This window comes from Podarcis pityusensis, assembly GCF_964106645.2.
Source record: "Podarcis pityusensis genome assembly, chromosome: 3".
Lineage (NCBI taxonomy): Eukaryota > Metazoa > Chordata > Lepidosauria > Squamata > Lacertidae > Podarcis > Podarcis pityusensis.
In genome coordinates, this window is record NC_138026.1 from 121,064,494 (window position 1) to 121,090,612 (window position 26,119).

Genomic DNA, 26,119 nt, shown 5'->3' on the forward strand with positions numbered 1-26,119 from the left:
CAGTGTGATTTCTTAGCATCCTTTTGAGGTCATTCCTTTTCTTTTCCATATTTGGAGGACAAACAGTGGGGGAAATGAAAGGAACATCTTCTCAGAGATTCTTACACTTTGCTTCAACTTTGCATTTCAATGTTTGATGAGGGCCAAAAAATGAGAGGCTTATTTGTAAATAAATTAATATCCATATGGCATTCTTCTACTACCCATTTTTGGTTTGTTTTGGATGCTGAAGGTTCTTTGTTATTGCCCCCTCACCAGTGTCGAAGCAATGGTTCTTCAACATCAATTTCGTTGGACTGGTCATGTGGTTTAGATGCCTGATTAATGTCTTCCAAAGCGACTACTCTATTCCCAACTTCACCATGGAAAGCGTAATGATGGTGGACAATGAAAGAAATGTCCATTGTGGCAGAGAGCAAGAATGCAAGTCTCGCAGTCCTTGTTGGGATGGGGACCAAAGGGGGAAGATGGGAGATCTGGACACAGGTCACATTACAGCCTTCACCAAACTGGTGCCCTTCAGATGTTTGGGATTACTCCTCCCATTGCCCCATGCAGGACCATATGAGGCTGAGGCTGCTGGGAGTTTTTGCCATTCTATGCTGCTTGTTTGTGAAAACAGCCTCTCATTGGTTTACAAAAGAGAGTGTGAGCTTGTGGGAGAGAGCAAGGGGTGCTGGACTAGGCAGGACTTTGGGCTGGTCCGTTTCAGGGCTCTTCTCATCCAAAGTCCTTCAGATCCGCATCTCATACCATCTTTTCTACCTGGGCCTCCACCATCTGCAACTCAATGGCTTGCCTCCAAATTCACAAATTGACTCCAAATTCCTCCCCTCTCCCTGGACAGTGGTGGAAATTGATCTTTCAAATTTCAGTGTCGCCTGGTGCAAGGACAAAACTCAGCACCCTTACACCACACCTCATGTGGGAAAACACTGTCCTAACCCCTTCTCTGCTCCAGGAACCACCAAATCTGATCTGGAGATTCATTCCAATCTTTAGAGCAGTGAGGGTGTCTGGAGGGGAGTCTTCAGGGAAGAGGAGGAAATGTCCTGTACCAAGCAGAAATCTCCTGCCTGAACAGGACAGCAACCTTGGAAATAACCCAATTATTCCAGCACCAAACTGTTCCATTGCCCTTCCATGCCCTCGATCAGACTCCATATACATTTTTCCAAAGAAAGGGCAGTTTTTACCCTCTTCTTCCGAATGGTCTGAATGTGTGTGTTGTGCTGTTTGCATTTTACTTGTAGTGCTGAAACAACACTTTGTTTCGATATTGTGGGCAATGGCAGGCATTGGTATGAAATTGTGTGCACTGTTGTGAATTTATGTGTCCGTGGGAGAGAGATGGGGGCTCAAAAGTGAGGGTCACAGACTCATATTATTCTGGGGGAGGAGTATTAGTGCTGGTTGTGAGCTGTTGGTCTGTGCTGTGTCCTGTCCTGTGAAACTTCCAGGGCATCTGCTCATCTTTTGCAACCAGCACAGACATGGGATGTCTTCATCATCCTTTCCCAAGAGACTGAAGTGCAAGATGCAGCAGGCAAGGTGGGGAGCCTGTGGTCTCACCGCTGAGTTCTGTTTCCTCACCATGTCTGGCTCCAAGTCAGACAAATATTGCTCCATGATCAGCGGATGTCCACAGGCTGAAAAGGTGTGTGAAGTAACAGGCAGCTGCTTCCGTGAAACACAGTGGAATTGGGAATTGGCCCAGATCAGAAGGAGGTTGTGGGACCGGGAGAGAGAAGTGGGTAAGAATGGGGAACAGCAATGCCAGGTCAAAATGGCGCAAAATGGCATTTATCATTGAATCCTAGAAATGTATGTTTGGAAGGGACTCTGAGAGTCATCTAGTCCAAGATAAACAATCCCTGAAAAGTGGCCATTGAATCTCTGCTTGATAACCTCCATTGAAGAAGAGTCCACCACCATCTTAAAAAAAAAAAATTAAAAGATTTTTAATTAGATTTTACAACACATTTTGACACAATCACTGCTGGTAAAATAATCACAATATAAATTCACAATTACCCCCTTCCCCAGGACTTCCCCCAACTTCCCCTTCTGGTTTATAACACATTCATTTCTTCTGCTTATCATCTAATCCCTAAAGTAATAAAATGAACAATTATACATTATAATTATCTTCTTAATATTTTAACCACATATTCATGTTTTCTATTTATATTTTGTTGGTTGTAAGTGTTTAGTCAAACCCTGCAAGTGAGTCCATTTTCTTACATTATTTCTTTAAATACATCACAAAAGGTTCCCAGTCTTTTAAAAAATCTCTTTTCTTCTGTCTTGTCCTTATCTTTAAGTCAGCTTTGACATTTCAGCATATCCATCAGTTTTTCTTGCCATTATTCTTCTGTTGGCATTTCTTCGCTTTTCCACCATTGAGCTAATAAAGTTCTACCTGCTTTTGTAGCATACATAAATAATTTCTTCTTGTCTTTTGGCAAATCTTGACCTGTAATGCCTAATAAAAAAGCTTTTGCTCTTTCAACAAAGGTTATCTTAAACGTTCTTTTCATTTCATTACAGATCACAGCCCAATAATTTTTAATTATTTTACAATTCCACCACATGAGAAAGAACGTACCTTCCTTTTCTTTACATAGTCCCCCACCTTCTGAGGGAGTCCATTCCACAGTCAAACAAGTCTTACCCTCAGAAAGATCTTTCTAATGTTCAGTCAAAATCTCCATTCATGGAATTTGAATCCATTGGTTTGGTCCCTACCTTCCGGAGCAGGGTAATAATAATAATAATAATAATAATAATAATAATAATAATAATTTTATTTATACCCCTCCTGTCCCAGGTCAGAAAACTGGACTCAGGACGGCTAACAACAAATCTATAACACTTAATTGATGCAACAAAAAAAGAGCATAAAATACAGTATAAAATGTGAATAACAATAAATTCAAAAATCAATTTAGGGGGGAAATCCATCCAATAAACATTAGATGATCACCAGGGCTAGCTGCTAAATTAGTCCTATTTGGGTCAGCGAGGAGACCAGGGGAGAATTAGCTGTGGGATCCCAGAGTGGGTAATCTTCATAAAAAGGAAAGGAAGAGGAATAAAAGATCAGGCTAAGTTCAGATTGAAAGCCAGGTGGAATAGCTCCATTTTAGAGGCCCTGCGGAAGGACGTCTGCTCTATCTTTCATGAGGCAGCCCTTGAGATATTTGAAGATGGCTCTCAGATCTCATTTCATCCAAGCTAAGCATGACCTACCCCATTCCTCCATTCCACCATTCCTCATCAGGCTTCACTCCCAGACCCTGGATCCTCTTGGTCGCCCTCTTCTGCACACCTTCCGGCTTGTCAACATCCTTCATAAATGGTGGTGCCCAGAACTGGGGACAAGACTTTAGGTGGGGTCTGACCAAGTCAGAAGAGAGTGGGACTATGACTTCATTAACACACATGAGGATTACTGATGGAAAACTGGATAACTTGGTGTGAAGGCCCTCAAGTGTCAAGAGAGTGTTGGGGTGCAGAGCCTGCAGGTTCTTGGTGTACCCTCATGGGGTGTGAACTGGTGGTGACTGACTAGCAATGTGTCCTTGGAGTCAGAGTAAAGAGCTCCAAGAAGATGTGGGCCCTGTGTGCAGCAGCTGCGAAAAAGATGGACTCCATGCAAGGGATCATTAGGAAAAGGATAGGAATGTGAACTGCCAATATCATCTTGCCATTATTCAATTCTATGGTGTGACCACATTTGGAATCCTGCGCAGTTCTGGTTGCCTCACCTAAAGAAGAGGATTGTAAAGTTGGAAAAGGTTCCCTCAGCCTCAGCCTCACATGGTCTTCCTGCACGCCGGGGGTGATGCGAATTGTAGTCCCAAACATCTGAGGCACGAGGTTGCAAAGGCTATGGTGTGGACAGGTGTGAGTTGCGATCTATGTCCAGATATCTGGTCTTCCCCCTTTGTTCTTTGGTTTTTTTGTTTGGCTAAGGCTTTTCTGTTAGATCTTCTTGTCAACACATACTATGCTACAGTCATACATAAAAAAATAGCATAGATATAAAACATAAACATATGATAGTAATAATAACATATCTATATTCTCCCAAATTTATTTAAATCCCCTGTGTCTTGAATCAAACTTCCTTTTCATTCATACCAAGGCTTCCTATAGTTAAACTATGGAACTCACTTCAACAAGAGGCAGTGATGACCAGCCAGTTGCATGGCTTTAAAAGCAGATTGGACAAACTCATGACTTGACCTGCCTTTCAATGGCAACTTGCCATGATGGCTTCTTCCTGCCTCTTCCTGGAAATGGCACTTAGGGCCACAGTTGTGACCAGCAGCCACCCGTGTCCTACAAGGAAGGCCTTTTCAAACGCATCTAAGGTGGCAGCTACCACTATGTTTGAAGGAGCAAAGTAAATACTTTAACAGTGTGCTGTGAAGGACCTCTTTTACAAATGCATCATCTGAATGAATTTTAATTCTGCAAAGGGCATTAAAAGAACTTTGCTGGATCAGGCCAATGGCCTACAAGATTCAAGTATCTTGTTCTCACAGGAATAACCAGAAGCCAACGGAAACAAAATTTGGGAGCAACAGCAACCCCCTTGCTTCTGATTCTGAGAACTGGAGTTCAGAGGCCAACAACAGAGGGAGAACGTAGCCATGATGGCCAGTAGCCCGGATAGCGCTCTCCTCCAAGAAATAAAATATCTGTAATCTCAAGGCATTCTTGGGAAATTCCTTCATCGATGGCAGCATATTTGAAACAACCCAATTCCCTCTCTTTGACAGTCAGTGACGCTACCCAGGTTTGTCGTCATTCTTCCATATGTGGTTTTGAACAAGCGTATGACTCAAATCCAGACAGCAATTCTCATCTTCTTCTGCTCCACAGGGATTGTGACATCTATGCTGTGAAAGACATTTGGTTTCCCACAAGGTTTCATCAGTCCTCCATCCACCTATAAGTAGAGGGACCTCTCCTTCCCCAGACAACTGCTCTTCCACTTGGCTTCAGGCATCTCCAGGATTCCCAGCAGCCTCCAGCCATGAAGATCTTCTGCCTCCTCTCTCTCGCCTTCCTCCTCCTGATGCTGGTGGCTCCAGGTATGGCCTTCTTCTCAGATGCTTCTTCTCTGAGCTCCCCAGCTCCCCGCTTTATGCCTTTTAAACCTGCCTCTGAATACCACTTGCAGGGAATCCCAAAGGGATGGGTGGGGAATTCTCTTGCCCCTCTGTCCCCATTTAGAACTTCCCAAATGGGGCATCTGATTGGCCACTGTGAGACCAGGTTGATGGACTAGGTGTGGGCCCTTTGACCTGATCCAGCAGCCAGGCTCTTAGGATCTGATTGTCATTGCAATCCTAAAATATGGAATCTGATCCAAAGAAGCTGTTGCTATAAAATCTGCAATAACACATTTCAATGCATTCAGCTTTGTGGTGGGGAAGAGAGTGGGCCAGTTTCCTGGGCAAGAGAACTTCTCTCTCCAAGGTTTCCAGTGCCCCAAGGACACCAGTGATTGCCTTGGGTCAGCCCTCCTTCTGAAGGTGCAGAGGGGAAGGGGAGGGTCTCACTATCTATACCAGTCCCCTTTCCTGCATTCATCCTGCACCAGCCTCCCCCAACCTGGTGCCCTCCAGGTGTTCTGGACCAACCTTCCCAGGTAGATCCTCTCCTTGGTAGTTGCATCTCTCTCTCTCTCTCTCTCTCTCTCTCTCTCTCTCTCACACACACACACACACACACACACACACACAATTTGCTTTTTTCCCTTTGCTTTGCCCTGCAGATTTCACCGGAGCTCAACGTCCCACCCAGGATTGCCAGAACAATGGGGGCAGCTGCAGAAAAACCTGCAACAAAGGCGAGAAAGAGATTGGGAAGTGTTCAGGAGACAGGCGTTGCTGCAAGCGCAGCTAAGGTGAGTTATAGGCAAAACCATACCTGTGCCTGGAAATAAGTCTGTGGCATCTCAAAAAGACGCGAACCCAAAGGCCAGAGAGTTACAGCTCTGCTTCTTCTCCCTGTCTTTGACCCTTAACAGCACTTGCTAGATTATCCCTAAGGCTAAATTCACTGTTTGTGGACCTTGAGAATTCCCTGATGACATTTGGAGCCACTTGACTCCTGCAGCTTAGAAAACAGAAGTGGGATAACTGAGCCGCGTGTGAAACAAGGCTTTTAAAAGCCTGGAGATCAGCCTTTGTCAACCAGGTGCCCACCACATGTTTTGGAGTACATCATCCATCAGCTGCAGAAAGTGCATGGAGCCGTTTGATTTTGGGATGGAGACCTCTCCCAACCTCTGAGCATCCAGCATAAAATCTGACCTGACCCCCACCCCTGAATCCCAATTCTGATAGCATTCAGCTCTTTGGTCTTCAGGGGGTCCCTGGCCTGTTTTAAGCACCCTCCCACCAATATTCATGGTGTTTCCTCTCTTTTTCATTTAACTCTACAGCAGACCCATCACGCATCATCTCTGACAAAAGGAAGACCATCCCGCTTCTTCTCTGGAGATGCAGCTGCCTTGACTGCACCTCTGCAGAAACCTCTCTGCTCACTACTGCTGCTGCTGCTGAAGGTGCTTCTGGGAAGGATCCGTCACAGCCCAATCCTTTCTGCCCATTTACTCCAGAGCACGTCCTGCTGTGCTCAGTGAGGCTGGCATCTTTGTAACTCGGTTTAGGATTGGATTTGCCTGCTCATTTGCTTAAGCTTTTCCTTTCAATAAATACAAGCATTGGAAACCTCTGTGTGGGTGCCTTGTATGAAAAGGCGCGCAGGGTTGGGGTGGGGGCTCTGCCAGTTCCTCTCCATCCTGTGACGTTTATGAGATTTGGGAGTAACTGGCAGGCTGAAGTGCAAGAAACAGCAGGCAAGGTGGGGAGCCTGTGGTCTCACCGCTGAGTTCTGTTTCCTCACCATGTCTGGCTCCAAGTCAGACAAATATTGCTCCATGATCATCAAATGTCCACAGGTAGCAAAGGTGTGTAAAGTAACAGGCAGCTGCTTCCATGAAACACAGTGGAATTGGGAATTGGCCCAGATCAGAAGGAGGTTCAGGGGGGGAGTTGGTGGGGGGGCGGAGCAATGCTAGACACATCCCCTTCCAAGTCAAAATGCAGTAAGATTGCAATTATCATCAGAGAATCCTAGCATTATTGAGTTGTAAGGTTGCCTGAGAGTCAACTAGTCCAAGCTAAAGAATCTCTGACAGGTGGCCATCTAATCTCTGCTTAAAATTCTCCTCTGAAGGAGAGTCCACCACCTTCTGAGGGAGTCCATTCCACTGTCAAATAACTCTTTCCTTCAAAAAGATCTTCCCAATGTTCAGTTGGAATCTCCATTCATGGAATTTGAATCCATGGTTTGGGCCCTGCCCCCCAGAGCAGGAGAAAACTAGCTTGCTCCATCTTCCATATGACAACCCATAATATATTTGAAGATGAATATCATATCTCCTCTCAGTCTCCTCTTCTCCAGGCTAAACCTACCCAGCTCCCTCAACCATTCCTCATATGGCTTCATTTCCAGAACCTTGATCATCTTGAACACCCTCCTTTGCACGCCTTGTCAATATCCTCCCTAAATTGTGGTGCCACAGAAAAAGGTGGAACCATTGCTAAATTAACATACATGAGAATTACTAAGGGGGTGAATCACCTGGTGCCAAGGCCCCCAATTGTCAACAGAATGTAGGGGTGCAGAGTTTGCATCTTCTTGGTGTACCCTCAAGGGGTCCGAACTGCCAGGAAGGTCAAGGTGGGGCACACAGTTCTCTCCCTCTTCATTTCGTCCTGGCAGCAATCCTGTGAGGTAGGCTAGGCTGAAAGGTAGTGACTGGCCCAGGGTCAGCCAGTGAGCTTCATGGCTGGCTGGGAATTTAAGTCCTGTCTCCCATTCATAAATATGACTGTCTCTTTAATACCTTAGACCACCGGGAACCTGACAACGTTTCATTTAAGGCCATATCTAGGGGCGGGTTACCAGATGTCCCCGTTTCCCGGGGACAGTCCTCAGATTTGTGAATAAGTCCCCAGACAAATTCCATCCCCGGAATGTCCCCGGATTTCATCCAATGTCCCCGGGAAACACAGCAGCGGCAGTCTCAGCAGCCTGGAGCAGTTGGCTCTGGCTGGCTTCAGGAGCTGCTCGGAAGTCCCCATGTGATGGTGGTGCAGGGGCTCTCACCACTGTTGCTCTCGGCCCTTCTTCTCTGCCTTCCATGCCTGACCTACTGCGCACTGCTCCCCCCCCCACAGAAGAACCAACAACTCAGGGGCTGTCCAGGCTCATGGAGAAAGGAGATTGAAGCCTCAGAGGAAGGGGAAATGTGGCGGTTGAGGTCAAGGCAGCGGCCACCTCTCTGCCACTGCCATTGGTGAAGCATCAATGTCCCGAACGTGTAGCATTTATTTATTTAAATATTTTTTATTAGCAATTTCAACAGAACACATTTATTTATTTATTGTTTGTTTGTTTGTTTGTTTGTTTGTGTCCCCGGATTCATTTAAAAAGAATCTGGTAACCTTAATCTAGGGAACTGCTGTAGCTGATCCTTTAAAATATGGGGAATGGGCTGCTGTGCTCCTCCCAGCATGAAACCTGGAATCTCCAGTATCAAGTCATGTCTGGGAAGCTTTGACCTTCCTGATGTAACTCTCACCAGTGGCCAATGGTCAGGGCTGGGATCCAGAGTTGTTATCCAAGCAACATCTGTATCAAGTGGTCTGACCCTTCTTCTTCTTTTACACCTTAAGACTCACACCGAAGCAGATTTTAACCCTAGACCGGATTTTCGCCCTCCACCCACCACCTCATTTGCTTAATATCCAGCCCAAAGAAGCATTCTGCAGAACTCAAAAGCTTGTGCATTGTTTGGTGACCTGTAGTCAGTCAAGTAAAGGTATTGACTTATGATGGATATTGTATTTTAGTCCATGGTGGTATGATTCTGATTCTGATTCTGATTTGCTTACCATCCTTCATTTGTAGATGACGGGGCAGTTCACAACATAAAAATACAAGATAAAAAACACAAAATGCATCATAATAAAACAAAAACAAACCCCTATCTCCCCCCAAACCACCCTGGGGACATCATCCAATCATAGAAAATGCCCATTCTTGTGTTGCCACCCTCTGGACATCTTGGGGAGGAGGAACACAAAGAACGACCTCAGATGATGATTTCAGGGTCTCGGTAGGTTCACATGGGGTGAGGGGCTCCTTCAGGTATTGAGGTATGATGAAATGCAAGCAAGAAAGGAGGGGGAGGAGAGCATCAACTGCATCAAATCTTGAGAGTTATGTGAGTGTCACCCAGATGATGGGGTAGAAGAACTCACCTGAGGGGCCTCATCTGTCCAGGAATGATCACAAGGTTTGGGCAGCTTCCAACCCACCTTTCCTTAAGAAGATACGATAGCCACCTTCAAATATCTAAAGGGCTGTCACACAGAAGATGACGAAAGCTTGTTTTCTGCTGCTCTGGAAAGTAGGGCCCAAACCAATGTCTTCAACTTACAATAAAGGAGTTTCCAACTAAACATTCGGAAAAACTTTCTGACAGTAGGAGCTATTTGACAGTGGAACAGTCTATCTCAGGAGGTTGTGGTCTCTCCTTCCTTGGAGGCTTTTAAGCAGAGGATGGATGGCCATCTGTTGTGGATGCTTCAGCTGAGATTCTTGCATTGCAGGGCACCCGACTAGATGACCCTGTGTGTCCCTTCCAACTGTACAAATCCATAATTCTATAAGACAGGGATGGGAATCCTGGGGGTTCTCCAGGCAATGTTGAAGATACCTCTGGCTGCACATCACAATGCCTTTGTTCTCCCTCCATTGTCATGGCAGGAGACTGTGGGAAGGAGAAGCACTCTTGGGCTGTGGTCCTGTCTGTGGGCATCTGGTTGGCCACTATCAGAACAGCCAAGGAATTTGGGAGCAGCTCAGACCTTCCCCAGCCCTGTTTCAGGATATTGCACACATGGAGGAATCTCATGTCTCCATGGAATCCTAACCACATGTCCTGTCTTGGCCTCTCTGTGTTTTTGTATTTATGTGTTTTGCACATCTTATATTAGAGTCCAACAGAAAACAAGACCCAGCACACATTTTTACAACATGGACCTACACAAAGTTTTCCAATGTTTGCATTTATTAAAAAGAAAAGCTAAAGCATTTTTGCAGGCAAACCAAATTCAGGCTCCAATCCCGAGCCCACTTACTAAGGAGTCAGGACCCACTGGCCACAGAGCGGCTTACTCATGAGTAGGCAGGCAGACAGGACGGCTCCCTCTTGACTCCTTCCCAGCATCGTCTTCAGCAGCATCAAGCAAAGCGGTTTCTTCCCCAGCAGAGATGGGGGTGCAGTTGAGGCAGCTTCGCATCAGAGGAGAGCAGGGTGGTCTTCCTTTCACCAGAGGTCTTGCACTGTAGATCTGCAGAATTATCTGACTGTGAGAGGAAACATTGTTAATATGGATGCTGAGACTGGTGCCGAAAACCCGAACCAGTGACTCCAGCTGGGAGGCAGAAGAGCTGACTGTTGTAAGTGCTCGAATAACACACGGAGGGTTTGTTTCAGACCCCTGGCTAAATGGGGGGGGGGGTGTTGGGGGGTGTCTCCATCCTGACCCCAAGCCCTCCCATCTACACCCATCATCACCATAGCTGTCAACTTTCAGATTTGAAAATAAGGGATCAGCAGCCTCACCTGTCCCAGGGACAGTCTATGGGATATCTAACAATCTGGGCCGCAAAAAAAGGGAACGTTGACAGCTACAATCATCACATGACCTTGTAGCCTGGGGCTGCTGGGAGTTGTAGTCCTCAGTTGGTAGAACATGAGGCTCTTAATCTTAAGGGTTGCCAAAGATTGGCCTGCTTGCTTTGGGAGTTATCATTTCTCAGCTCCTGGAAAGAAAGTACTACAAGGGCGGGGGCATTCTCAAAACCATAACCTGGAACATGGAACTGAGCAGGTGGAGAGAATCTAACACACCTGAAATTGTTTTCAGGATCTGGTTGGTGAAGAAAACAGTCACTCCCCAACATAAAGGCAAGTTCTGATGGGTAATACTTTGAATGCTGGCAGCATGAAATGGGATTGGGACCTTATGATGGAGACATTGTGTGGGAAGGGACGGACAGAAGGCAGTATTTGGGAGGACTTGATGAAAGGCTCTGGAAGGAGATTGCGGCTAAACATCACAAAGAATTTTCAGATGGTAAGAGCTGAATGAAAGTGAAACGGTCTCCTTCAAGAGGTTGTGGACTTTCTTGGAGTTTTCAAGCACAGGTTTGATGGCCATCTGTCATGGATGCTTTAGTTGAGATTCCTGCATTGCAGGGGGTTAGACTAGATGACCCTTGGAGTCCCTTCCATCTCTACCATTCTATCAGTCTATGTTTCTTTAACAGAGGAACAGGAGCAGGTAAGTAGTGCAGATCCAGGCTCAGTCTCAGTGTGTGATGAACCATGACGAATTTGAGCAGAACACATAACCCTTCCCCTTCCAGCCATTGCAGGCTGTGTGGGTTCCCTTCCAACTCTACAGTTCTTTGATACAAAAACAACCTTCACAGAGATGCTTCACGTGGGTTGCCTTTGCTATCTGAGGAAGTGGTCAGCCAAAGATGGGTTTCCTTTTCAGGCTAAGAGAAATTACACTGGCTCCCAGTGGAGTCCAGGGTCAGGTTTAAGGTGCTGGTTTTGACCTTTAAAGGCCTATGTGGCCTAGGACCCACATACCTACGGGACCGCCTCTCCTGGTATGCCCTGCGGAGGACCTTAAGGTCCACAAATGACAACACTTTGGAGGTCCCGAGCCTCAAGGAGGTTAGATTGGTTTCAACTAGGGCCAGGGCCTCTTCAGCACTGGCCCCAACGTGGTGGAACGCTCTGTCCCAAGAGACCAGGGCCCTGCGGGACTTGATATCTTTCCGCAGGGCCTGCAAGACAGAGCTGTTCCACCTGGCCTTTGGTTTGGACTCGGTCTGACCCTTCTGTTTCCCTCCCCTTATGGTCTTGATTTATCAGCTACTTTAAAATGAGGCTGCATTTTAAATTGCATTTTAACCTGTATTTTAAAATGTGTTTTTTCCCTTTTCCTCCCCCCTGTCTCTTTCCCCGCTATTATGTTTTTACTGTGATTTTATTGGTGTTAGTTGCCCTGAGCCCGGCTCTGGCAGGGAAGGGCGGGGTATAAATACATTTATTATTATTATTATTATTATTATTATTAAATTGTGTCTGTGGGTGGAAACGGAGCTGTAACTTTGGGGTCGTCTCTCTTTGAGACACAGTTATAATTTGACCTAACTCACCTTAACGGCAACAAACTTTGCTTCCTGAGCATTTAGCAATTTCTGTTTTGCCTTTCCAGCACCTAAAATAATGGCAGCTCCCGCCGGCAAGGCGACATGCTTCATTGGCATTTTGGGCTCCAGTGAAATCTGGGGGAGGAAAAAGAACCATTTGAAGCCAGCTCTGCACCCCCAGAACTGACCTTCTTGTGGGATGTGAAACACAAGAGCAGTCAGGTACAACATTCCTAGAGTGAACATGTTTACACATGGGGAGGAATGTTTGTCCAGCCAGCAGGTAAACTTCCTGTTTCCTTCTGGGCTGGGACAGACTTCCTCTGTATGTGACTAGAGGTGGGTGTGGCCTCACCTGTGCAGGTAACAACAAAAGCACAAGGAAGGGCAGCCATCTCTTTCTCTCTCTGACTACATGCATCGAAGAAGCAAGATCTGCTTAGCCAAAGATGCCCTCTTGGCCTCCAGCCAAGAGAGGACAAAGGGACTGTCTCCTTATGAGATAGTTTCCAGGGATATGTTACTTTCCTAAGCTAAGTCTGCCTTCTGGGATCCAATTGTGAACAGAATGTGAGTGAGTAAACTCTTTTTATACTTTTATAGAAGACTGTGTCGTGTCTTATCTTTGATGAGGGAATAAGGGGAAAATACCAGAACAGTTATTATAGAGGCTTTAGTGAGCCTGAGCAAACGCATCCGCTGCAAGTTTTAAAAGGGGTATGTTACTCTGCTAAATTGTGAACTTGTTAACACAAGTTGGAAAGGCTATTATCAGACAATATATCCTCCCCTGCATCCCTGAACATTCCCACACTTCTGCACCTTCAGCTCTTCTTCCCTGATAACCCTGCAGGGCAAGAAACCTGGAGGGGGCCACATTGGGGGAGGCTGGTGCAGGATGAATGCAGGGAAAGGGTCTGGGGTGGAGAGAGAGACCCTTCCCCTCCCGCCTGCACCTTCAGCAAAAGAGCTGAGCCAAGGTGGTCAGGAAGGCTGCATCAGAGAAACTGGCTACAAGTAATCCCTACCATTGCGGAGTGGCAGACGAAAATGATGAACTATGTGGAGTTAGCCAAGCTGACTGGCAGAATTCGGGATCAGGATGATCAGAGATTCCAGGAAATTATGAGTAAATTTACTGTGTAACTAAAGGATAATTATAAAACCTTAAAAACACTGGCAGGACTGAAATAACTGCTACAATGTAAAGACAGATAAGAGGTTGAATACTAAAATACGCGATTTAAGAGAATAAGGGATACCTGTTGAAGGGAAGGAGGGAAGTTGCAAGCTTGGCAGAGCTAAAAGTATATATGTGGTTTGATGTATTGTATAAGGCTGTGTTAAGAAAATAATAAAAATTTATTGGGGGGGGAGAGAGAGAGACTGGCTTCCCTTTGGGGTCACTGGCAACCTTGGAGAGAGAAGCCCCCTTGCCCAGGTAACTGGCCCACTCTCTTCCCCACTGCAAACCTGAATGTACTGAATGTACTGAAATGTAATTTAACATTTTAAAGCAATTCCTATGGATGATATTTCATGTTTCAAGATTAGTATTACAGTGAGATCATAGAAAGAGCCTGATTTCTGGATCGAGCCAAAGGAAACACACTGCTCTTCAAGTGGCCGACCAGGTGCCCCGTTTGGGAAGTTCTCAAGGAGGACAGAGGGGCAAAGGAATTCTCCACCCATCCCTTTGGGGTTCCCTGCAAGTGGGATTCACAGGCAGGTTTAAAAGGAATAAAGCAGAGAGTTGTAGAGATCTGAGAAAACTGATAAAATACCAGAATCATTAGAATGGAGAATGAAATTTCTTGAATTTGCGGAGATGGCAAAATTAACAGCATCAATTAGAGGCTACTCTAATCAAAAAATTAATAAAGAGTGGGAATGCGTTAAGGAATACATTAAAAATAGTCGGTGCTGGAGCTTAAAAATCAATATGCAAAAGTTTAAAAGGCGCAAGGAGATTGGATAATAATATATCATGGATGGAATAACAAATAAAGTGAATAACCCAACAATAACAAAAATAATAGGCAAAGAAGATCATACGTGGGTGGAGGGAAGTGAAGGGATTAATTGAAATTGTTAAAGATTGGCTGTCAAGAATGTATAACTTGCTGTTGAAATGGAATACTCAGGATGAAACGGTGAAATCTGCTATGATTAAATGGGCACAAGATGTTGGACATAATATTATGTTTGCTGACTGGGAACAGTTATGGACCACAGGTATGAAGTTTACGGCATGTAATGCCTTAAGAGAGAATATTATGAAAATGATATACAGGTGGTACATGACACCAGTCAAGCTTGCAAAAATCTATCATTTGCCCGATAATAAATGCTGGAAATGTAAAGAAACTGAAGGTACATTCTTTCACCTTTGGTGGACGTGCCCAAAGATTAAGGCTTTCTGGGAAATGATATATAATGAACTGAAAAAGGTATTTAAATATACCTTCTTGAAGAAACCAGAGGCCTTTCTCCTGGGCATTGTCGGCCAATTGGTGCCAAAGAAGGACAGAACTTTTTTATGTATGCTACAACAGCAGCAAGAATACTCATTGCAAAGTATTGGAAGACACAAGATCTACCCACTCTGGAAGAATGGCAGATGAAGGTGATTGACTACATGGAATTGGCAGAAATGACTGGCAGAATCCGAGCCCAGGGAGAAGAGTCGGTGAAAGAAGACTGGAAGACATTTAAAGACTATTTACAGAAATATTGTAAAATTAATGAATCTTAGAAGGATGTTGGATAGAAACTAAGTGGTTTCCAGCTGTAATGCTTTAAGAGATACGAAAAAAGGTTTACAAATGGGTAAAAGCTTAATGGTAAGGATTTGCTGAACTAACAAACTGAACTGGAATACAAAAAAGGGAGGTATGAGGAGGTCCGGGGAAATAAGTGTAAGGAAGATATGCTATGGAAAGTTAACGTGTTTTTAACTGTTTTTATCTTGTATGTTTTTCTTTATTTTTCTTTTTTTTTGTTATATCTTAAAAACTTTATTCTTTTTTCTGTATTTTGTATTTTCTTGTATTTTTATTTTTTGTTTTTGTATTCTTTGAAACTTTAATAAATATCATTTAAAAAAATATGAAATTGTTAAAGATTGGTATAGGATTTAAGAGATTTAAATCTTCATAAAGATTCTATAAGGAAAGCAGAAAGCAGCAAGAAATATCAAGTAAAGTTATCGGAGAGTAGATAAGTGTAAATGAAAACATGAGACATGGTTTTGTTAAATGTGATTTTATTTTGGAGTTGTATGTTTGTTTTGGAGTTGTTTGTTGTAAAGAGTGTATATTATGTGAATAGAATAATAAAGGTGAAAAGTTAAAGAAAAAGGGAAGATTTCCATACCTGGAGCCAGGATCATCAAGAGGAGGACGGCAACAGAGCGGAGGCAGAAGATCTTCATGGCTGGAGGTTGGTGGGAATCATGGATGTACCAGGAGCCAAGTGGAAGAGGTCCCCCTATTTATAGGTGGATGGAGGACTGTTGAAACCTTGTGGGAAACCAAATGTCTTTTACAGGATAGATGTCGCAAGCCCTGCAGGGCAGAAGAAGATGAGAAGAGCAGTCCGGATTTCAGTAATGTTCTTGTGCAAAACCATATATGGAAGAATGACTGGCAAAGAGAGGGAATTGGTTTGTTTCTAAAATGGTGCCATCGATGAAGGAATTTTCCAAGAATGCATTGAGATTACAGATATTATATTCCTGGAGGAGAGAGCTATCAGGGCTACTGGCCATCATGGCTACGTTCTCCCTCTGTTGTTGGCCTCTGAACTCCAGTTCTCAGAATCAGAAGCAAGGGGGTTGCTGTTGCTCCCAAATTTTGTTTCCGTTGGCTTCTGATTATTCCTGTGAGAACAAGATACTTGAATCTTGTAGGCCATTGGCCTGATCCAGCAAAGTTCTTTTAATGCCCTTTGCAGAATTAAAATTCATTCAGATGATACATTTGTAAAAGAGGTCCTTCACAGCACACTGTTAAAGTATTTACTTTGCTCCTTCAAACATAGTGGTAGAGGCCACCTTAGATGGGTTTGAAAAGGCCTTCCTTGTAGGATATGGGTGGCTGCTGGTCACAACTGTGGCCCTAAGTGCCATTTCCAGGAAGAGGCAGGAAGAAGCCATCATGGCAAGTTGCCATTGAAAGGCAGGTCAAGTCGTGAGTTTGCCCAATCTGCTATTAAAGCCATGCAACTGGCTGGTCATCACTGCCTCTTGTTGAAGTAAGTTCCGTAGTTTAAGTATATGCTGAATACAGATAGGTAGCCGTGTTGGTCTGCCATAGTCAAAATAAAAAAATTCCTTCCAGTAGCACCTTAAAGACCAACTAAGTTAGTTCTTGGTATGAGCTTTCGTGTACATGCACACTTCTTCAGATACACTTCCCAGTGTGTATCTGAAGAAGTGTGCATGCACACGAAAGCTCATACCAAGAACTAACTTAGTTGGTCTTTATATGCTGAATGAAAAGGTCCTTTCAAGACACTCAGCTTCACCCAAAGTCCCCATCAAACTCCTCTATGAATCCACCTTACCTCCCATAATGAAACACCTGTGTTTCTACTACCTGTCCTCACACCCAACCTGCCCCACTCATTCAGCTGCTCGACAGCCTTGGCATTACGGTGATCAGAGTGTCATTGCCCAACCAAGCACAGCCAGGGCAAAGGGTGTCTCTGATGTTCCCATATATATTCATGGAAACAGCATGTGAAAGTGAATTTCATCCAGGGAAATTGCCCTGCCAAAATCTGCAGATCAGGCAAAATTACATACAGACATGTTATTGGGAGAAAACCACACAGAAATGCTGATGAGTTTTCTTGGGGAGTGTGCTGTTCTTAAAAGCAAACTGAAATGGAAAAACTCAGCTGCAGCTTGGAAAAGGAGACACTGGAAGAAACCAAAATTGACCAAATTGGCCAATGCTCTCGTTTTTGCTTCTGTTTTTCAGTTTGTCCTGTATTTTAGTGGTTGGATCGATGTTGCTTCTATCCTTTGAGCAAATATTCTGTGGACAGAATAAAGCAGGGCATGCGTTTTATAAATGGGAATGAGTATATTTCCAGAGTTAGGTGTGTGTGGTTCCCAGGTGTTTTGGTTACAAGCATGCTTATTTAGGGGCACTTTTGAGCCTGCTCATTCCAACACCCTAAATTGGTCCCTGTAGTTCACTGCCAGCCATTGCATTGCTTTCAGGACCAGTGTCACAAATTCCCACTGGCTTGTCCAAGATGTAGTGATGTCCACAAAACTGGAGGATTTTAAGAGAGGATTAGACCAATTCCTGGAGGGGAGGGTGAGCACAGCCCAAGGGACTTCCCAGACAGCCTCCACCAGTTCCCACCCAAGAAAACGAAGAAAGGAAATGTCAAGTATGGCAGAAAGTGAGAACGGCTATCTTGAAGTCACTGTTGGGATGCGGACCAAAGGGGGAAGACGGAAAGAGGACTGGATATTATCTATGGATTATATGGAAAAATATTAGAACAAGACAATAATCATAACAGGCTGCAAAAATACTCAGCAGTATATCTTCTTGGGGATGTGAGTGGCATTGTGGTGTAAACCACTGAGACTTGGGCTTGCCAATGGGAAGGTCGGCGGTTCGAATCCCCACGACGGGGTGAGCTCCCATTGCTCGGTCCCTGCTCCTGCCAACCTAGCAGTTCAAAAGCACGTCAAAGTGCAAGTAGATAAATAGGTACCACTCCGGTGGAAAGGTAAACGGCGTTTCCGTGCACTGCTCTGGTTTCACCTGCTGGCCACATGACCCAGAAAAACTGTCTGCGGACAAACACCGGCTCCCTCGGCCAGTAAAGTGAGATGAGCGCCACAACCCCAGAGTCGTTTGTGATTGAACTTAACTGTCAGAGGTCCTTTACCTTTACTTTTATCTTTTTCTTATGAATTTATGTATGACTGAAACATAGTATGTGTTGATGATGAGATATAACAGGAAAGCCAAAAAACAAAAAAACAAAGGTAGTGGACTCTCCTTCAGTGAAGGCTTTTAAGCAGAGATTCAATGTCCACCTGTCTGGGATTCTTAAGTTTGGACTAGATGACTCTCAGGGTTCCTTCCAACTCTTCAATTCCAGGATTCTACGATAAATGCCATTTTGCTCCATTTTGACCTGGCATTGCTGTCCCCCACTCTTACCAACCTCCCCCCCCCCCAACCGCCTTCTGATCTGGGCCAATTCCCAATTCCCAATTCCACTGTGTTTCACGGAAGCAGCTGCCTGTTACTTCACACACCTTTGCTGCCTGTGGACATTTGATGATCATGGAGCAATATTTGTCTGACTTGGAGCCAGACATGGTGAGGAAACAGAACTCAGTGGTGAGACCACAGGCTCCCCACCTTGCCTGCTGCATCTTGCACTTCAGTCTCTTGGGAAAGGATGCTGAAGACATCCCATGTCTGCGTAGGTTCCAAAAGATGAGCAGATGCCCCATAGGTTTCACAGGACAGGACACAGCACAGACCAACAGCTCACGACCGGCACTAATACTCCTCCCCCAGAATAATATGGGAATGTAACCCTCACCTTTGAGCCCCCATCTCTCTCCCATGGACACATAAATTCACAACAGTGCACACAATTTCATACCAATGCCCGCCATTGCCAACAATATCAAAACAAAGTGTTGCTTCAGCACCACAAGTAAAATGCAAACAGCACAACACACACATTCAGACCATTCGGAAAAAGAGAGTTAAACCTGCCCTTTCTTTGGAAAAATGGATATGGAGTCTGATTGAGGGCATGGAAGTGCAATGGAACAGTTAGGGGCTGGAATGATTGGGTGGTTTCCAAGGCTGCTGTCCTGTTCAGGCAGGAGATTTCTGCTTGGTACAGGACATTTCCTCCTCTCTCCTGAAGACTCCCCCAGGCATCCTCAAAATCTGCTCTAAAGATTGAACTGACTCTCCAGATCAGATTCTGGTGGTTCCTGGGTCAGAGATGGTTTCCTCACCACTGTCCAGGGAGAGGAGAGGAATCTGGAGTCAATTTGTGAATTTGGAGACAAGTCATTGAGTTGCAGATGGTGGAGGGAAAGCCCAGTATATTTTATATAAACTAAACTATTCGGTATTTTATTATTACATCCATCAAAACTTATTTACACTGTTGAATTTATCTTAATGCAGCCAACGTTTTCAAGTGCACACAATTTCCTCCCATATAGTCAATAAATATTTTCCAATCTTCTTTAAATTAATGTTTTCTTGTTCTCTTATTCTGTACGTTAGATCTGCAAGCTGCTGCATATTCCACTAGCTTAAGCTGCCATTCTTCTTTGGTTAGGACCTTGCTCATTTTAAAAAAACACGGGCCGCCGTATATAGCTTATACAGAGGTTATACAGGTATAACCTCTCTCTCTTTTTTAACACCTTCAGGTGTCAAAGAAGAAGATATGTCTCTTCTCCCCTCCCCCCACTATTTGCACTCCAAATATGGAAAAGAAAAGGAATGACCTCAAAAGGATGCTAAAAAATCACACTTTCGTTCTTCAATGGATTGCTTGCCAGTGGGGTCCTCTTTGTGTTTTTGCCAGGGAAATGGGGGACACTAAATTCAGTTGGCAATTAAAGGACTGCCCAGCTAATTTGCACTTTCCACAACAGAAAGTGAACCAGAACAGAATCATCCTTCCAAATTGTCTCTTCGTTGAATTTTCCAAGGCAGGTGTCCAGCCATGGGTACCCAAAACCACACAGCGGAGTACCATTGATAACTCACAAGGAACAACCTTTCAAAGTCATCTGTGTGCTGTGAAGGATCTTTTACAAATGCATTATCTGAAGAAACTTTAACTCTGCAAAGGGCATAAGGAGATCCCTGCTGGATCAGACCAGCAGCCTACAAGAGTCAAATGGTAATAAGAAGGCTACCAGACACACACATATGGGAAACAGCCATGGCCTCGCTTGTGATTGTGAGCAACTGGAGTTCAGAGACTGAAGCAGTGGAGGGAAAAGAGAGCCCTGGGGGAGCCCTGATAGCCCTCTCCTCCAAGAATGTGCTTTTCCTCTATTAACTTCATGGTAAACTCAATGCATAGCTGGGAAAATAATTCTCCCATGGCTGAGTATCAGCAACAACTCTCTCTGCTTCTCTTTGTCAGTCAGTGACACTAGCCTGGTTTGTGGTCATTCTTCCATATGTGGTTTTGCACAAGAGCATTACTCAAATCCAGACAGCAATTCTCATCTTCTTCTGCCCCACAGGGATTGTGACATCTATGCTGTGAAAGACATTTGGTTTCCCACAAGGTTTCATCAGTCCTCCATCCACCTATAAGTAGAGGGACCTCTCCTTCCCCAGACAACTGCTCTTCCACTTGGCTTCAGGCATCTCCAGGATTCCCAGCAACCTCCAGCCATGAAGATCTTCTGCCTCCTCTCTCTCACCTTCCTCCTCCTGATGCTGGTGGCTCCAGGTATGGCCTTCTTCTCAGATGCTTCTTCTCTGAGCTCCACAGCTTTTAAAACCTGCCTCTGAATCCCACTTGCAGGGAATCCCAAAGGGATGGGTGGGGAATTCTCTTGCCCCCTGTCCCCCTTGAGAGCTTCCCAAATGGGGCATTTGATTGGCCACTGTGAGACCAGGTTGATGGACTTGATGAGTCCCCTTTGGCCTGATCCAGCAGCCAGACTCTTGGGATCTGATTGCCATTCCAAGCCTAAAATATGGAATCTGATCCAAAGAAGCTGTTGCTATAAAATCTGCAATAACACATTTCAGTGCAATCAGCTTTGTAGTGGGGAAGAGAGTGGGCCAGTTTCCTGGGCAAGAGAACCTCTCTCTCCAAGGTTGCTAGTGGCCCCCAGGGAAGCCAGTGACTCTGACAAAGGTTTTCCTACCACCTTGGCTCAAACCTCCTGCTGAAGGCACAGGTGGGAGGGGGAGGTTCTCACTCTCCATCCCAGCCCCTTTCCTGCATTCATCCTGCACCAGCCTCCCCCAACCTAGTGCCCTCCAGATGTCCTGGCTACAGGGCTATTGAGAAACAAAGGGTGGAAGGTGTAGAAGGCCAGTCCTGGGAGATGGAGCAGCCTTCCTAGGTAGATCCTTTCCTTGGTACCTGCATCTCCCTCTCTTAGTTTGCTTTTCTCTTCACTTTCCCTTACAGATTTGTCTGCAGCTCAACGTCCCACCCAGGATTGCCAGAACAATGGGGGCAGCTGCAGAAAAACCTGCAACAAAGGCGAGAAAGAGATTGGGAAGTGTTCGGGAGACAGGCGTTGCTGCAAGCGCAGCTAAGGTGAGTTATAGGCAAAACCATACCTGTGCCTGAAAATAAGTCTGTGGCATTTCAAAGAGACACGACCTCAAAGGCTTGAGAGTTACAGCTCTGCTTCTTCCCCCTGTCTTTGACCCTTAACAGCCACGGAGGGGAGGGGTGGTGCTTGCTAGATTCTCCCGAATGCTGAATTCATTGTTTTGAGTTTGGACCTTGAGAATTCCCTGATGACATTTGGAGTCACTTGGGAGATCAGCCTTGGTCAACCAGGTGGCCACCAGATGTTTAAGAGTATATCCCCCATCAGCTCCAGAAAGTGCATGGAATAGTTTGTGTTTGGGATGGAGACCTCTCCCGACATCCAGGAACTGACACTCCCGACATCCAGGAACTGAACACTCCTCCACCATGTGAAATCCCAATTCAGATAGCATTTGGCTCTTTGGTCTTCAGGGGGTCCCTGGCCTGTTTTGAGCACCCTAACCCACTGTATTCATGGTGTTTCCTCTCTTTTTCACTTAACTCTACAGCAGACCCATCACGCATCACCTCTGATGAAAGGAAGACCACCCCGCTTCTTTTCTGGAGATGCAGCTGCCTTGACTGCACATCTGCAGAAACTTCCTTGCTCACTGCTGCTGCTGCTGCTGAAGGCACTCCTGGGAAGGATCCATTCCTGCCTAATCCTTTCTACCCTTTTACTCCAGAGCAAGTCCTGCTGTGCTCAGTGAGGCTGGCATCTTTGTAACTGGGTTTGGGATTGGATACGCCTGCTTATTTGCTTTAGCTTTTCCTTTCAATAAATGCTTGCATTGGAAACCTCTGTGTGGTGGTGCCTTCTATGAAAAGGGACGCTGGGTTGGGGTGGGGTTCTGCCTCTTCCTCTCCATGTTGTGATTTTTCTTTGTTTCTGGAGTACTAGCAGGTGCTTCTGTGCTACACACTGGAATTGGGAATTGGCCTAGTTCTGAAGGAGGTTGAGGGGTGCAGTTGGGGAAAGCAATGCTAGACACATCCCCTTCCAGGTCAAAATGCAGCAAGATTGAAACTATTATCAGAGAATCCTAGAATTATAGGGTTGGAAGGTAGCCTGAGGGTCAGCTGGTCCAAGCTAAAGAATCTCTGACAGGTGGTCACCCAATCTCTGCTTAAAATTCTCCACTGAAGGAGTCCACCACCTTCTGAGGAAGTCCATTTCATGGTCAAACAACTCTTTCCTTCAAAAATATCTTCCCAGAGCTCAGTCAGAATCTCCATTCACGGGACCTGAATCCATTGGTTTGGGCCCTACCCCCAGAGCAGGAGAAAACTAGCTTGCTCCATCTTTCACATGACAGCCCTTAAAATATTTGAAGATCAATATCATATCTTCTCTAAGTCTCCTCTTCTCCATGCTAAACCTACCCAGCTCCCTCAACCATTCCACATATGGCTTCTTTTCCAGAACCTTGATCATCTTGGTCCCCCTCCTTTGCACACCTTCCTGGCAACAACCCTATGAGGTAGGCTAGGCTGAAAGGTAGTGACTGGCCCAGAGCCAGCCAGTGAGATTCATGGCTGGGTGGGAATTTAAATCCTGGCAAAATTAGAGAATCCTAGAATTGGAAAGTTGGAATGGTCCCTGTGGGTCTTCTAGTCCAAGCTAAAGAACTTTGAATTGGACCCAACTGAAAGTGCTGGTTTTGACTTACAAAGGCTGAAATGACTCAGGACTGCAATAGCTCAAGGACCTCTCCCTACTCCCATTGTTGATGCTGCTGTTTCTCAGGGGATGGATCCCTTTGTAGGTCTAAGAGCTCATAAGTGCCCAGCTTCCTCTGTCCCTAGCTCTGAGTATTCTGGGATAGGTGTCAGCTGCGCTTTGCAAAGGCAGCCTTCAGAAACTTAAGGAAGGAGATCGTCTGGAATTCCATCTCCCATAAACAGGGTCATAAGAATTCAAAGGTGTCATAAATAAAACGAATGTTCCTAAGTGCACAAGGTAAGCACACACACATATAAGTAGATAAATCCCATGTCTGGAAGAGTGCAGGAGAGCAATCCAGAAGCCATCATGAGTCTTATTGACCCCAAATATTTCTCTGCAGAAGAAAGTACCGGTATCTTGGAGAAAGCTTCAAATCCTGTATTAAAGGGATATTTTGTGTAGACTGCTTCTTCCTGTGATGCCTGCATGATGCTTTTGGGTGGTCTCTGGCTAAGGGGCTGGGCAATTTCTAAAGCCTTTGAAAGCTCCTACACACCTTTTTTTCTGGATCCCCATCTCCTTGCAGCGGGAGAACTTAGTTTGCAACAGAAAAACAAACATCTTCTTTGCTTGCTTTCTACTGCCTTCTCCCTCCATCCGTTCTTCTCTGACCAATAATGGACTTAGGGGACACGGAATCTCTTGATGGAGAGGTGGGCTGTAAAAGACAACCCCCAATTTTTCTATAATAACAAGCAACAGGATGAGTCATTTCCCAAGAGTCTGAGAGATGCACTGTGTAACAGTACCATTACTTCCAGCTATGTTCATACATACGCATAAGTACATAAGAAGAGTCTGCTGGATCAGAGAATCATAGCATGGTAGAGTTGGAAGGGACCCCCAGGGTCATCTAGTCCAACCCCCTGCAACATAGGAACGTCAACTAAAGCATCCATGACAGGTGGCCATCCAACCTCTGCTTAAAAACCTCCAAGGAAGGAGATTCCACAACTGCCCAAGGGGGACAGTTCCACAATCCAACAGCTCTTACTGTCAGAAAGATTTTCCTGCTGTTTAGTCACAAGCTCCTTTCGTGTAACTTGAAGCCATGGGTTCGAGTCCTGCCCTCCAGAGCAGGAGAAAGCAAGCTTGATCCCTCCTCCCTGTGACAGCCCTTCAGATATTTGAAGATGGCTCTTATATCTCCTCTCAGTCTCCTGTTTTCCAGGCTAACCAAGCCAAATTCTGTCAAATGACGGGGTGTGTGTGTCATCATCATCATCATCATCACCATCATCAATTTTACTTATACCCCGCCCTCCCCGGCCAAGACTAGGCTCAGGGCGGCTAACCCCAAATATAAAAACAATTGATTGAAATACAGCTTAAAAAACAAGATTAAAATACAACATTAAAACATTAAAAAGCAGCCTCATTTCAGTGGAAAATCAAATCAAAAACTTTTTTGGGGGCTGAAAACGTCAAGTCTTCACCAAGCCTAACTATCCAGACTGGTCTCCCACCTCTGCAGAGAAGGGTTGCCCCTACAAGCACAAACTTCACCAGGAAGTGGTCAGTCCATGACAGTGGGATAGTATACACACAACACACACACACACACACACACACACACACACACACACACACTCCGTTTGATTTCCACTCTGGTCAAAGTTTGGTCTCATCTTAGGGATTCTGCTCCGGGGTTTTTTGTAGAGACGCCATCTCACCCAGGATCCTGTTTCCAAAGTGAGCAGCCAGATGCACATTATAGGAAAGTCGAGAGCAGGATCCAAGCACAAGAGCCCTCCTGTCTTTGGCAGCAACTGGGATTCAGAAGCACTGCTGCCTCTGACTATCAGCCATCCATCACCCTCTCTCTCATCCTCTTTTAAAGCCATCCAAGTTGGTTGGGAGTTCCAGAGATGAACCGTGGGAAGTAGGACATCCCTGTCTCTGTCCTGCAATTCAGCTTCATTGGTTGTCCCCAAGTTCTGGTGCTCTGAGAGAGGGAGGAAAACTTTTTGAGATCCACTTTCATTGGCAGGGAGAAGAGGGGAGAGGAACCTCACAGAGCGTTTTAGAAAGCCACTGGGTGAAGCACCCACCTCCCTGGAAAGAGGGGGGAAGGTTGGGGTGAACCGTGAGAGGAGGGGGAAGGGCTCGGGGGGGGGAAAGCTGTGAGTGGAAGGAGTGGGTGTAGTGGGGAGGGAGGGGGTTGGTCTGATATGGGTGAAGGGAGACCAGTTGAGGAGGGAGCTGGAGTGGAGCCCATATGAATTAGCATATCAGAGTTGGCACCACCAGTGACTAGAAAAAGAGAGAGGAGGGCCGCCGAGAGAGCAAATGTCATCATTTTTGTTATGTACTGAGTTGAATAGGCTCCAAAATGCAGCAGTCTGATTGGTCCTAGAACAATAGGATCCAGAATGCAGCAGTCTGATTGTTCCGCAGGAGCCACCCAATACAACTCTGGGTGGAAGTGAATCTGCAACCGGATTGGCCTACAGGAGAATCCCATAATTAGCCAATCCCGTGGGGCACATTGTGTAAATAATGTATATAAAGCAGACATTTCAGGGGAACTTCCATTCCTCACTACTCTGAGCTGAATAAAGAGCATGAAATCCACACTCGACTCCGAGTATATTTCAGTTTTAAAACTGCAGGGGGCAGGAGCACATCAACATCATCATAGCAACACAACCTTGGTCTTTGGCTGGTCCTTGGCACATGACCCTCAGAGATTGCAGCATCCATCCTGCAAACAACGGTTGGCATCCCACAAGATTTCAACAGTCCTCCAGGCAC

The 26,119-nt window shown here is 45.4% G+C and overlaps 2 long non-coding RNA genes across 5 annotated transcripts in view; both read left to right on the forward strand.

Annotated features, from left to right (window-relative positions):
* The window catches only part of LOC308474695, a 102,013-nt gene that overhangs the window by 28,770 nt on the left and 47,124 nt on the right, over positions 1-26,119 (forward strand). The window contains exon 1 of one of the 4 annotated variants that reach the window (XR_013984857.1): positions 20,562-20,814. The exons of the other annotated variants lie outside the window; for them this stretch is intronic. This is a non-coding gene — a long non-coding RNA (uncharacterized lncRNA). Of the gene's footprint in view, positions 1-20,561; positions 20,815-26,119 lie in introns of those variants that run through there. 4 annotated transcript variants of the gene reach the window in all.
* LOC308474721 lies at positions 4,909-6,752 on the forward strand. The gene is made up of 3 exons (XR_013984894.1): positions 4,909-5,105; positions 5,792-5,923; positions 6,464-6,752. It is a non-coding gene; the product is annotated as an uncharacterized lncRNA (long non-coding RNA).